The sequence below is a fragment of the Anabrus simplex genome, chromosome 2, assembly GCF_040414725.1.
Source record: "Anabrus simplex isolate iqAnaSimp1 chromosome 2, ASM4041472v1, whole genome shotgun sequence".
In the NCBI taxonomy this organism is placed as follows: Eukaryota; Metazoa; Arthropoda; class Insecta; order Orthoptera; family Tettigoniidae; genus Anabrus; species Anabrus simplex.
The window spans coordinates 1,207,610,006-1,207,625,808 of NC_090266.1; positions in this window are offsets into that span (position 1 = coordinate 1,207,610,006).

Consider the following 15,803-nt stretch of genomic DNA (forward strand, 5'->3'; position numbering starts at 1 on the left):
AGTATCTCGAGAGCAGAATTTTTTTTTGTCAAAAAAGCACATAGGTTTGTAAAGCACGTGGAATTTGCCGCCACCGGGCAGCACGGTGATTAAAGATGGCGGATGACAGCTGTCAAAAAAGCACATGGCTTTGTTTCCAAACAAGAGCACGTAGAATTTGCCGCCACCGGGCAGCACGGTGATTAAAGATGGCGGATGATAGCTGTCAAAGGTAAGTAGCTAAAGAGGGGACAGCACGGTGATTAAAGATGGCGGATGACAGCTGCACATAGCTTTGTTTCCAAACAAGAGCACGTGGAATTTGCCGCCACCGGGCAGCACGGTGATTAAAGATAGCGGATGACAGCTGTCAAAAAAGCACATGGCTTTGTTTCTACGTGGAATTTGCCGTCACCACATAGAGGGCAGCACTGTTCTCAAAGATGGCGGATGACGGCTGTCAGAAAAGCGCATAGGTTTGTAAAGCACTTGGAATTTGCCACCGCTACATAGAGGGCAGCACTGTTCTCAAAGATGGCGGATGACAGCTGTCAGAAAAGCGCATAGGTTTGTAAAGCACGTGGAATTTACCGCCACCACATAGAGTGCAGCACTGTTCTCAAAGATGGCGGATGACAGCTGACGAAATTGCCCGCAGCACAGTGCTCAAAGATGGCGGATGACAGCTGTCAAAAAAAGCACGTGGCTTTGTTTCCCAACAAGAGCACGTGGAATTTACCACCACCACATAGAGTGCAGCACTGTGATTAAAGATGGCGGATGGTAGCTGTCAAAAAAAGCACGTGAGTTTGTTTCCAAACAAGAGCACGTGGAATTTTTCAATTTGCCGCCACCACATAGAGGGCAGCACGGTGCTCTCTTGATTAAAGATGGCTGCTGTCACGTGGAATTGTCTGCACCACAGGTATCTAGCTAAAGAGGGCAGCACTGAGGTTTGCGATGCAAGATGGCTGCTGTCAAAAAGCATTTTTCAAATTATCCGCCACCACATTTCAAAGGTAAGTAGCTAAAGAGGGCAGCACTGTGCTCTATAGATTAAAGATGGCGGATGACAGCTGCACGTGGCTTTGTTTACCTCGCGCTAGTTAGGTTAAGTTGGTAGCACTAAGGTTTAGACCCGTCAAGATGGCAGCACTGCCGATGACAGGTGACGAAAGAGAGTAGCACAGCGCTCTGTAGTTTAAAGATGGCGGATGACAGCTGTCAAAAAGCACGTGGCTGTCAAAAAGCACGTAGCTTTGTTTACCTCGCGCTAGTTAGGTTAAGTTGGCACTACTGAGGTTTAGGCCCGTCAAGATGGCAGTACTGAGGTTAGCGATGCGTTGTTGTCGATGACAGCTGTCAAAAAGCACGTGGCTTTGTTTACAAATTCAAATTTCCCGCGGGAGGTGGAAGAGGCATCTGGGAGGCCTCTGGCTGAGGTGGAGGTGGAGGTGGCCACTGGGAGGCCTCTGGCTGAGGTGGAGGTGGAGGTGGCCACTGGGAGCCTGAGGTGGAGGTGGCGGCCGAACTCTCCCATTATACTACTTATGGCCCTACTGGGCCTTGCTAGTAGATTCTTTGTCGCTAATTTAATTTAACATTTCGGTATAAGTTTTTAAGTTGTTTGTACCGTACGTAAAACAACGGCTGATCCTCTCTCTAGTTTATGGAAACTTTTTTTTGGGGGGGCGGCATCCATGCCCTACCCCCCACCCCCACCTTGGCTACGCCAGTGCCTCAGTTGACAAGGTCTGGTTGACATTTTTTATATTTTCGCTCATTGACATATTCCGCAAACCCATCACCCAATAATCCAACGATCCTTTCAAATCTGTATTCCAAACCCCGTATCAGAGAAACGATCTTGGCGGATCATCGAGTAAAGACATAATCCAGACAAATGTAAATAGTCTCTTAAGAATAAGTTACTGTCAAGTGGATTCCCACCGCCTTCACCTACGATGATTTTCATAGAAACATGAGCATTCTCACGATTTTCGATTTGTATGTTTGGCATTTATATGTACCTGGTCTTGTTACACACATTTTAGGTTTGTTATATTCTATTTTTAAAGTAATCTTTCATTAATAGATCTGTTGACAATTCTTCTTCCTTTCTTAATACGTTTACCCTCCAGGGTCGGTTTTCCCTTCGGACTTAGAGCGGGATCCCACCTATACTGCCTCAAGGGCAGTGTCCTGTCACATGAGACTTCGGGTCGGGGTGATGAAGATGGGGAGGATGACCAGTACCTTGCCCAGATGGCATAACCTGCCTTCGTTGACAACACAAGTGAAAATTAATCAATGTGGCTGTATCGTTTGGTTTGTTAAAAATAAGTAATATGAATATATTAATTAAAAGGTGCGCATATACAGTATTTGCATAATATACCTGCCGTAAATTTTTCAACAGAAATTCGTACTTCGATTCAAATTCTGTTAATATTATATTTATTTCCAAACCAAAAGACTAAAATAAGCGTAATTTTGAAATCATGGACCTTATATCATTCAGCAGAATACAATGTACATTTCATGAAACATGTAATTTCATTATGTTCCAGCTGTTCGCTTTGTACAGGGAAGCAGTAATATGCTCTGAGTGTTATTTAAGTGATGTGGTTGGCATGTAGCTTCTGTGGTTAGTCAGCAAACAAGCTAGACTCTACAGCTTCCATTAGGTAACGGTGTGTAACAATATACTACAGTCCCTTTAACGTGCAGGTCACTCGTTCATGCCGTAATGCGATTAAAACTTGTGTAAGAACATATTTCCTTCCTCTCTACTCTGAACAATAGTGAGACACGTCCTTTCACTTTAGACCAGAAGACAAAATATGTGACAATTAGGGAGGGTTGAATATGGAGTTGATGCATACTCACTAATGAACAAGGAGAAGATCTGACGTGACCCTGACGAGAATTGACATATTATTACTATGCGAGACTAGTACGTAGGATACTGGTTTCAAGAAATTTTGAGGCTTTCACTCATTTGCGCCCAAAGTAGGCACGTTTTTTTCCTTTCGGCAATGGCCTTTGTTTAGTTTCGGAATAGATCAAATTATCGATGTGTTCAAGAAATTGTGAGGGTCTGATCAAGTATTACATGAACTTTCAAGGTTTCAAACTTTGATTATGTCTGTTGACAAGTGGAAGGAGGTAATAAGGAATGCTTCTTGTGAGAGACAGACAAAACTGATACTGTCCGATTGTTAAACAAAGAATGGATAACATTGTTAACACTTCGATGTAATTTTAGTTGACTTAATTCATTTTCAGTGGCATTTATTGTTGCTATATTAGTACCTATACGAATTTAAATATTGATTTGTTGGGGACCCGTGTGGGTGGGGGGACTCAGGCGAAGAATAGGCCCACGGTATCCCCTGCCTGCCGTAAGACGTGACTGAAAGGGGTGACCAATAGATGATTGAATTAGAACCATGAGACTACTTGTAATTAGTGCTATCACGCGAGGAACAACATGAGTCGCCTTGCTTGCGAGTAGTACCACTATGTTAGGTACACAATAGGTTTGTTATCAGTAGCAACAGAGGGTAAATCAGTATGTGTTTTACAGTACCCATGATTAGCACCACTCTATGCGGAACACTACGGGCTTACGTTGCCTGTGATAAGTACCCACTATGTGAGGAAGGCAACAGGATAATACGAGCCACTGTGCTTGGTACACCTACGTAAGGAATACCCTGTATTTGCGTTGAATATGAGTGGCGCCTTAATGTGAGAAACACCATAGGTCTACGTTGCCTGTGCGTATTACATTACCTCTGAGTAATACCACTATGTGTGGAACATCGTAAGTCAACGTTACTCATGATTAGTACCGCTACATTAGAAATACCATGGTTCTTACTTTACTAGCGATAAGTACCATTATGAGGAGCCGTTAATCTGGATTTTGGACCTCATTAGACAATAAGCGTCATCGATTCAGGATTGTGTTTTGGAAGCAGCCCCTCAGTCAGTATATACTATTGTGTTTTGGAAGCAGCCCCTCATTCAGTATATACTATTGTGTTTTGGAAGCAGCCCCTCAGTCAGTATATATTATTGTGTTTTGGAAGCAGCCCCTCAGTCAGTATATACTATTGTGTTTTGGAAGCAGCCCCTCAGTCAGTATATACTATTGTGTTTTGGAAGCAGCCCCTCAGTCAGTATATACTATTGTTTTAAGGAAGGTGGGGCATTGCGGGTCGAATCCACTGATCATTTTAAGTTCATAATTAATTTTAATCGCCTCTTTTTTGAATTCTAGTCAATTAATTAATTTTGGAATTAATTTTAACTTTCAATATTACGAGTTCGACGCGCTGATTATTTTAAAATCATATTCATCCATTCATTATTCATCATCAGTTCTGAATTCTGGTCAGTGAATGAGTTTTGGACTTTTAAACTGTCATTATATTTCGTCTCATTTCGTACCATTAGGTGCCGATGACCTAGATGTTGGCCCCTTTAAACTATAATAATCATCATCATTGATTTGTTAGGGTTTTACCTAGCGGGCAAAGTCGTCGGATATGGTCACCGCCATCACTAGCTATTAGTGCCGCCTTGGCGAACAGGACGGTCATTGCAATCAAAGCCACCTTAGCTGCCATGCAAGTACAGTATATACGTTCCGGTGTTCCTCTGGAAGTTTTAACCTTGACATGTGGTGTCGGGTGAGAGCGTATTAGAGCAGTGGTAATCAAACTTTATGGTTGGCGAACCCCCAAAATCCAATTGCTTTACCTTCGTACCCCCAAAGTGAGAGTATATTGCGATTATACCAGAAATAAGAAATATTTGTTGCTGGACGCCAAATAACATTAACTGTAAACTTCCGCAGATTATCCCGCTTGCTCAGAATCCCGGAACGCACGGAAGCATGAAAGAGCTGTGGCCGGGGATTAAGGTCACATGCCCTGTCTGCCACCACGGGATTTTCACCCCAGATATCAAACCACGGTCACGGGGATGACAGGCAAGCAGCTAAGCCGCCACACCAATCTGTTCCCCAATAATAACAACACTGTGTTGTGTATAATCGTCGCTGGGGAAATGAAACCTCGTAACTCCTTCGGAGTAAAGTTTACAGAAGTAGTCCAAAACTGAGCGATCAGCAATGGCCGGAGAACTGTTCCTGACATTTTCATTGCTTAATGATAGCCCAATTATTCTACCGCTGCAGTCTTCTGTTTCCTTCTAAGGCAACGCGACAAGCCTTCAAAACAGATCAAAAACGTGGTTTTCTCGTGAGAGGAATTAAGAGGTTTCCATCGCCTAGCAACTATATATAGGCTATATACACTGCATCATTAATGCTACAAGTACTATTGTACTATATACACTGGTAGTTATAAGGGTGACACTCACATGTGGATAGGTTTCCCGCCCATATGAGTGTCCACATAGTAGATTTAGTATATTTTTATATTTTAAGGGTGGCGCTTGCTTGTGGCCCGATTTTCCGCCCATGTGAGCGTCCACATTATAGACTTAGTTTATTTTTATTTTGCGTCCACGTGGTAGATTTAGTTCATATTTTTATTTGTTTTCTCTTTGTAACGGGAACATGTATTTGAGCCGAAAGCCTGTAATGTTCTTCAATAAATATCAATATCATATCAATATCATATACACTGCTACTGGAAATATTGAAGTCAATGAGTGGATTTTGAAAAATAATAAACAAGAGCAATGCAGAATATCTAATAATTTTTACATGCAAAGCCAGTGGGAGGTACAAACTAACACATACCGTATTTTAGAATGAATAGTTATGAATGGAGATTCTGTATAATGGTAGACAAAAAGAAAAACAGATTTTATTGAAAATTAGCAGGCTCGAATCATTTCTGAACTGCTAACTGAACACAAAAGCTACGATAAATTTGCGTACCCACTAGTGGTACGTGTACCACACTTTGAAGACCACTGTATTAGACAGACGTATGGTATTAGTATTCAGCAATGAGAGTCCTTTCCTATTAAAAAAAAATCCAAGGCCATGTTCGTGTCTGTAGATCTTTAAACGATCGGAAAAGTACATCATGTATTAGCACCAGCTCTTCAGGACCCTTACCTAGAGCAATGGTACAGGGCCGATAAGATACACATTCCGATCACCTAGAAAAAAGGGAATGTGTGCGTACATCAGTTCCGGCATCAGTTTTATACCCGTAAAATGAGAAAAGCCCGAACTAGTCTCAATCGGAAATATGAGGATACTTTGCGGGAACCAATCTTACAGCAAGGTAACGCGCAAGTTCAACATAGTTTTCGCTTCGCGATATACGCCTTCTAACCTGAACTACCAGATCTCCCGACCTCAGTGTGTCGTGGATGGGTGGGTCATGGTGGATGTATAATTGACCTCCAGCCGGCCCCGGCAACGTTCATCTGCCGGCTAAGCCACGATGTACAGAATGTGTGGGATACCGTAATCCAGGCAGGCAAGACAGTTTACCTGACAGATTACCTGCTTGTGTGGTTGCACTCGTTATTAAGATGTCTACTAAAAGAGTTTCCACCATGCTGTATTAAATATTCTGGACGTCAAACCCGCTGTATGTTTTGATCGCTATAAAATGATATCGCCCTTCTTCTTTGTGTACCATCCTTGGCGTGAGTTCTTACATAGTGCTATTTAGTCCATTTCCTCCACTGCGTGTATCAATCCTAATTACGTACGTTGATGATGAACAGAATATCCCCTTCCCCTAGCTTTAAAACACTGGCAACTGAGGAAAGAATATTTGTTTCATAGAACCCAATCTGTTTAGATAATATATTTATTGTAATTCTTATTGCTATTAATTGGGCCTATTGTCCAGTTCTTTGACTGAATGGTCAGCGCACTGGCCTCCGGTTCGTAAGGCTCCGGGTTCGATTCCTGAACTTGTCAGGGATGTTAATCAGTCGGGTTAATTTCTCTAGATTGAGGACTGGATGTTTGTGCTCATCGAACAGATCTCCATTTATACACACAGTGTAACACTAGAGAAGCATGCATAATTAAATACATCCGTCCACAGACGAATGGCGTCGGGAAAGCCAGAAGGAAGAAGAAGGAGAACAAGAAGGAGCAGTAGAACAAGAAGAGGAGGACATAAGTGTAAGCTATTACTTTTGATTATTATTACATCATAGATTATAACAACATCTCAGTAGTGTAGTTTTTACGTACTACCGGGTGAGTTAGCCGTGTGGTTAGGGGCGCGCAGCTGTGAGCTTGCATCCGGGAGATAGTGAGTTCGAACCCCACCGTCAGCAGACCTGAAGATGGTTTTCTGTGGCTTCCCATTTCCTCACCAGGTAAATGCTGGAGCTCTCCCTTAATTAAGGCTACGGCTGATTCCTTCCTACTCCCAGCCCTTTCCTGTCCCATCGTCGCCATAAGACCTATCTGTGTCGTTTCGACATAAAACAAATCGTAAAAAGAACATTTTTTTACATATTATTCAAGTGTTGTGTATATGGTACCAGCACAAACACGTGTCCTACATTTCATTATTTAAATTAGTGCTTTTTTTATGTAGGATACTTTATATTTCCTTTACCACATACTGCAGCGTATTTATTTACAACACAAAATAATTCCTTTGCTTTTCCCTGTGAGATAAACTTTTTTGTTTAATAGTTTGACATTTGTGTGGAATCCATATATTTTTCTACTTTAACCTGAAATTCACTATCAAGATATTTGCTTTCTGTCTCCCTACAGACTCCTAATGGATGTGCCTGCATTATTTACTGTGAATAGCAGTGAAGGATCATGTAGTCAACCTTCTAAATCAACAACCTTCCATTACTAATCAGCTGAATTGTTTGAGAATTTTTTAAATTGATGAGATATTCCTGACAGTTAGTTAGTTTGCACAATGTTAAATAAAACCCTACCTCTTCTTCACTGCCCTTTAATATTTTATTAATGAATGGATCTCGGGCACAATACAATAGAGCTCGCTTGTCTTTCTGCCACTCTGATTCTGGTTGCCTCTGATTGGCTCTTACGGATCACCAAACAGAGCATGAAATTTTCAATCAACGGATAGTCCTGTTAACGAATTTTGAACATATGGGCTGATGGCGAAGCTTTCATTACATTTCGTAGTATTATTTTCACTGACTGTGAAATTTATTTCTCATTGTGGTTGCGCTTTCTTAGCACTGTAATTTTGTGCATGATGTCTAAAGGAATTAATTTTCAACTGCCAGCAGAAAGTGGCATTTGTGGTAAATCAAAAACTATTATAAATAATACATGCTAACTCCCTGTGTCGGCTTCAGGATCCCAAGATTGTGGGTTCAAACACGATAGATCTTTGAAGGGTGGCAAAATATTCATCAACACTCCATTTCGTACAATGTCGGTATCTGAAAGATCTCCGTTAATTCATTTCGCGCTTGCCCGACAAAATTATTTACAAACTGAGTCACGGACGCCCCCAGTAGAGTAAAACGCAGTTCCGAAATTGACACACAGACCGTCTAGATGGCGTCATAAATGAAATGCGTTTGGGCACGGTAGCTGAGGCAGCTGAGGAAATGTGACTATTATTATTATTATTATTATTATTATTATTATTATTATTATTATTATTATTATTATTATTATTATTATTATTATTATTTCACGAAGGAATGTTTTAGTGCGAACCATCGTCCAAGTGCATGTCATTACTTTAATTTGTACGTAAACCGGAACCCCTTCCTTCTAAATACTTCACCACATTAAAATCTTAACAAAAAGTATTCCATATTCAGGGCATTTCACTAGCGATAGTAAACATGTATCAAGTAGGCTTCATAATCTTTTTGAAAAGATACCTTACTCTGATCGACTGTGAAAAATTCATGCTGAATCCTATGATGAATACAAACCGAGTGCTGCAATATACAGACACGATTGGATCCAAACATTCCAGGACTTTTCGCATAGGTCTCTTAGGTAAATACTAAACCCCAGTGTCCTACAATAGAAGAAATTGCGTTAAAACAATTTTAAATATTAGACTACGAAGTTCGCATTAAGTGCGTTTCATACTTAATCGTTGCAACGTATGCGGTACTTGTTAGCTCTGCTGCCAGGATGTAGGGGGAGATAAGGGAACAAACTCTACTAGTAATTGTAACACTATTTTACTAGCTGTAACTCAACATGTTATAGACGTGAACACTGGTATTTGGAATCTCCTTTAAAAATAAAGAAACATGTATTTTCTCCTTGGAAAATTGAATTAACGTGGGGCAGTGAAAATGTGAAGGATTTGAATTATCTTTATTGAGGATACTTTTATCTCAAAAACTAAAATGTTACAGAAGTGAAAATTTGTATTTGGAATCTCCTTTAAAAATAATAAAACATATACATTTTTATTTTCGACTTGAGACAGGACTGTTTCTCACATGTAGAGTTCCATGTTGCATGTTCCAGATTTAGCACTGGCAGAAGCCTGGTCATACCACAATACCAAAACGTGGTTTACAAGGAGGTTCTGGGGTAAGTGAAATGCAATTTTGCGGTGAGTATTTATACTTTTGGGATTTTCGGGTAATGTCTTAGTGCAGTACGGAGAAAGAATTAATTTTATTCAATTACGAAATCCTCGCGAGCGAAGCCGCAGGTAACAGGTCGTACTATTATATGACAGTTCACAGTCTATTGGCGGAGAGCCTGGAAGCAAACTGGGTCAGTTTTCTCACGTTACCAGCTAGGAGTGACAGTTGAGCGTCTGCTGTAATTGCTGCGTAAAATATCACGGTGCAAAATCTGTGGTATGAATTCCTGACTAATGTATATATTGTGCCCTACTGCACTTTAGAGTTCCGTCCAGGCGAAGGCCGGTCTCGAACCCAGAGTACAGTAGTGAACGAACTCTCACGGACGTGAGCTGGTGCACATAGTCTTACCTGAACACAGTCCTCTTCATTCAGCCGGTACAGCGCTCTTCTCAGGGATAACATGGGTATAACGGGGCCACATAAAGATAAAATACTAGGACATGTGCCTACTCAGGTAAGAATTCGCTAAATCAAAATAAAATAAAAAAAATCTAACAGAAAACTCGCTGCATTCATAGTTTAACAAATAGGGATTTATTACACAAAATTGAATTATTTACAAATAAAAGATCATTTCAATATAATATGGTCAAATGACGCTGAGCTGATGACTACCAGTTCACTGCCTTCACGAACTGCAGTACTGCAACAAGCATGTTACAATAGGGTAAGTAACGAAGTTTAGAAAGATGGGTATCTGCTTGATTACACAAAATAATGATTCCCCTAAAAATATACAATGCCTCGCGTCGTCGAACCCCGGTGCAAACAAAAATCACCACCAAATTTACAATGACCTGACTTGGTCACGAACCCTAGTCCTATGACAGGTAAGGTGTCCAAGATACCTATGCAAACAATATGAAAGAATCCAATCAACCCATACAAGGGTGTCAGTATAAAACGGGCCAGTGTTAAAATATTACGTAAAACAAATAGGACATAAAAAGATCACTCCCTGCTTTCAAAACATGAAGGTCGTTTCTTCCCCAGGCACCCTTGACAAGCTGCAGACGACAATAACCAACTCACTAGCCTGTGACGTCAAGCTCAACGACCTCCACCCTCTTCACTTTGCTTGCGGCAGCCCCTAATTTATGAGCACAAATGGTCGACAGGCTAAATTCTTGCCTTTCAAAAGAACACTTCACGTAGTCAGCTGCTAAAGCCCTCATTTAAATATACCTGGGCTATCTGCCCCTGTCTCAATACCTCCAGCGATATAACTCATCTTATTTCCGCCTCCCATGGGCTCAACCTTGATACGACAAAGACACAAATCAATATGCGATAAACACATGGCCATACTAGGCCTCTCCAATACGTACTCTCAACTGCGCTGGGCTCTCTCATATCAATCGCTAATCTTATTTCGGCCTCTCATGGGCTCATATCTCTCAATATTCGGACTCGCTCGCTCTATTAGTGAATCTGGGTGAATTACTGGTCATGTCTTGGTCACCACAACACATATCTACGTCTGCAGAAACAAATGCCTAAATGCGATCAAATAAAAGTACCTATCTGTAGACTAACCTCCTATGCCCAAATGAGTTCAATCAGACCCTTACAAAAACACGTACTTTAAAATAACGCGATTACAATGAACCATAACTTTGCTAACAAGGACTATACAAATAACATCTACCTTAAAGTACGGGGTTCGAGTTTGAGGCCTAGCTCTATATTACAAGGGAACTTCTCCTATTACCACAACTCAGTTGACTGACGGCCCCCATATTCCTATCTAAATTTAAATGACATGCTTGAAACAGAATTGGAAAGCTCTGACCTTAATTTAGAAGACATAGCGGAGCGGCCATCCCTGTGGACCACTGGATCTACCACATTCTGATAGACTGCCGAGCTTGCATCAGGTACTGTTGACCACTTGGAGACATTCTTGCTGGTGTGGTGTCTTCGTACAGCTCCCTCTGTAGTCGGAAGGTGTCCTCTTCGATGTTGTGCTGGTCAGGTGCTCCCAACGTTCCTGGATCGATGCCCGTTGTTGTGTTGGCTTCAGCTCCTGGTTGTGGCTTCTTTGGAATGATGCTGTCAAACACTCGTTCTGACTTGATGCTGGGGTAACTGAAAATAAATTCATATATTACAGACTGTCCAAACTCGATGCCTGTTTCCACTACTAGCGTGTCTCACACGTTACACTGACCAAGTCTCGTTCAGAGTTTTAACCTGGTACACAAGAGTTTCTTCACTACTCTCAGTCACTGTTCTATCACCCTCTCACATGGACAACATATAGTTTTAGAATTCCTAACCTGAGCCAATAATAATTCTAGCATTTCGTCTGCAATCCCTTGACCTCACAGAAATATGGAGCTACTAGTTCATTAGTCTCTTATAAGCAGTACCTCATCTCCCCATAGCATAATCTCACAGGTAAAATCTTCAACTCCTCTGAATATTCCAGTTGATTACTTACATCTTTGCAGAAATATCAGTACAGGTAGTCGGTGTAGCTTGAAGACAAAGCGTTGTTCTCAGCACCAACACGCAGTATGACGATTCGTTCCCGCAGCCTCTCGGTCCACGAATGACTCTGATATGCCCTGGCGGCCTTAATTTATAATTCCGGGTCGCGTCATCAAGCCGCTTGGCTGCGTGCAATCTTAGCGTGCCCGGGAAACTTTCCCGCATTAATTATATCATGGGCTCAAATTAACGAATGCATTAATTAATGCAGCCCTAATGCCTATCAAAATAAAGCGGAAATAATACAGGTTGCAATTCTTGTCTCAAATCCAATGCAACTCTTCTGTAACCAAAGATATTAATTTATTTCATTCTTCCCTCCTAGAATAAGTTTAGCCGCGAACTGGAAAGCGTCCCCAAACTTCATCAAGAGGCTTGGCTTGGGACATAACTTCTTTTAATGAGTTCTGGAGATTTCTCATAATGACGCTCGCGCTCACTTCACATAAGAACGCTTCTTCTGGACCCCTTTATGACATATACTGTAAGACATCGGCTTCGTGGGTGGCCTAGTATTATTCCAATATCCACTACTCAAATTAATACAATTGCTCTAATGAACAGAATGGTTCAATATATATATATAACTTGTCCTGACTGATTGACTGACAGATTCATCATCGCCGAGCCAAAACTACTGCACATAAAGAAATGAAATTTTGGGGATACATTCATATTAAGATGTAGGTGCTCGCTAAGAGGGGATTTTTGGATATTCCGTCGCTAAGGTGGTGAAAAAGGGGGTGAAATTTTAAAATGAGTGTATCTATATCTCAAAACTTTAAAAGTATTGGTATCTAGAATCTTCCTTAAAAATAAGGAAACACGCATTTTTTTCTTTTCAGAAAATCCCAATAGGAGGGGTGAAAAAGGGTGAAAAAGTGTTTAATGCCTTTAATCAGGATACCGGTACTTTTATCTCAGAAACTGAAGATATTACAGACCTGAAAATTGGTACTTTTGACCTCTCTTAAAAATAAAGGAACAAGTATTTTTTAGTTTTCAGAAAATGCAATTAATGGGAGGGTGAAAAGGGGGGGTGAATTTTTAAAGTGAGTGTATCTATATCTGTAAACTTTGAAAATTTACAGATGTAAAAATTGGTATTTGGACTCTTCACTAAAGATTAAAAAAAACACGTATTTTTCTGATTTCGGAAAATCCCAATAGGAGGGGTGAAAAGGGTCGAAAAATGGGTTGAATGCCTTTAATGAGGGTACTTATATCTCAGAAACTGAAGATATTACAGACCTGAAAATTGGTGTTTGAGATCTCCTTTAAAAATAAAGAAACACGTATTTTTGTTTTTGGAAAACCCAATTAATGGGGGGTTGAAAAGGGGGTGAATTTTTAAAATGAGTGTATCTGTATCTCAAAACTTTTATAGTTTATAGACGTAAAAATGCGTATTTAGAATCTCCTTTAAAAAATAAAGAAACACGTAATTTATTATTTTGGAAAATCCAATTAATGGCTGTTAAACAGGAGTGACAAATTGGGGTGAATTTTTTGAAAGACTATATCTACAGAATATCTGAGAATCGTATAATGTTACAGACGTAAAAGGTGGTATTCGGAATCTCCTGTTAATGTAAAGAAACATAGGTGATTTGTTTTTGGAAACTCCACTTAAGGAGAAAAAAAAGGGGGTGAAATTTTAAAATGATAATTTCTACACTATATCTCAAAAAACGTAACATGTTACAGAAGTGAAAAATGGTATTTTTATCTCTATTAAAAACAAAGAAACGTGTATTTTTAGTTTTTGGAAATACCACTTGGGTGGACGGGGTGGGTAAAAGTGACTGAAAATGGTTTTGGATTCTTTTAATTAGGCTACTGATATCTCAAAAATGAAGCTGTTACAGACGTGAAATTTGATATTTGGAATCTGCTTTAAAAGTGAAGAAACACGTAGGCCTATTCTCGGAAAATACAATGAAGGTGCGGGGGGGGGGTAGGTGAAAGAATTAAGAAATTAATTGACTTATTTGTATGAGAATACTTCTATCCAATAATAACTAAAGTTGTTACAGACGTGAAAATTGGTATTTGGATCTCCTTTAAAAACAACGAAAAACGCGTCTTGGGGGAAATCATCTTGGTGAGGCGGGAGTGAAAAGGAGTTGAATTCCTTTCATGAGGACACATACATCATAAACTGTATTTAGAAGATCCTTTACTATTAAAGAAACAAGTATTTATTGCCAGAAAATTCACTTAGGTAATAGAAGGTAATAGACGTGAACATTAAACATAAAGAAACACGCCTTCTTTTCATTTTTTTGGGGGGGGGGTTAAATATACTTAACGGCGGTGGGGTGTAAAAGGAGGTGAGACCAATTGATTTTACTGTTCATAATGTACTTATAAGGAGCCTCGGTTGCTCAGGCGGCAGCGCGCCGACCTCTCACAGCTGGGTTCCGTGGTTCAAATCCCGGTCACTACACGTGACATTCTTGCTGGAAAAACAGATGCAGGACAGGTTTTTCTCCGGATACTCCAGTTTTCCCTGTCATCATTCATTCCAGCAACACTGTCCAATATCATTTCATTTCATTTGTCATTCATTAACCATTGCCCCAGAGGAGTGCGACAGGCTTCGGCAGCCGGCACAATTCCTATTGTCGCCGCTAGATGGGGGGCTTTATTCATTCCATTCCTGACCCTATCGAATGACTGGAAACAGGCTGTAGATTTTAGATGTACTTATTCTGATCATAAACCGATCATTTTTAATCTTTCCTGGGTTCGTTTTCAAGTGAGACTTTCCTAACTGTCTGACTAACTTTTGAAACATATTAATCTGAATTTATTCGAAAAATCTGAATATCTGCATTTAACATGAAAATTATGAAAATTAACATTCATTAAATAAAATACACACTCATCGGACCTTGTACTCACATTTACTTGTTACCTGCTTACTTACACATACGTTATTTGAAGGGCGCCAGCTACCACTCAGTGCAGCAATAATAGAATGAGACTCTTGACTATCTCTAGGGTGTGGGGTAATAAGTTTACTTTTGACAACATACCATATAAGTTCTGGGAAAAGGAGATTGGCGTTCGGTTTCACCATTAATTTTGAGGTTAAAATATTTTACTGTCATTGAAATAAAACTATGAATTCGTTTGATAGAACAATATATATTCTTTAAATAATATATCAAAAAATAGTGAGTCTTGTTGCAATAAAACAGATGAGAATATGAAATTATGACATTGCAACTGAAAGAAACTAGGCATGAATTTGGATTCTTCTTGACCGGACATTTAACAATTTATACGAAATATTTCCCTCACTGATTCACTTGACTGTACCTTCAACACTTTGGGTGTAATTACGACGTATTCCTTTGATCTGGTGTTTACTGTAGATGTGTCACGCCTAACTTGGTGATACATCCTTGTGACTGCTTCTTCTCCATATCATCTGACTTCTTTGTAAGTCAATATGGTATCTCTCTCTGACTCCATGGTAAGCCCTTGCGTCCGTGTCTTCAACTAAGTGAGCGACCAGCTTTGTCCTCACTCTCTCAATGACCAATAATTAATGGCTCACTGAGTCTTCTCCATCTCTCGTTCACACTCGTTGACTGACCGACTGAGGCCTCTTCATCTAGTAGACTTCTTCACTGTACTGCTTCCGTTTAAATAATGACTGACGCTATAATATGCATCCACCTTTTATAGACGTTGGTTGACACAGCTACGTAATCTCCAGAAATAACAATGACATA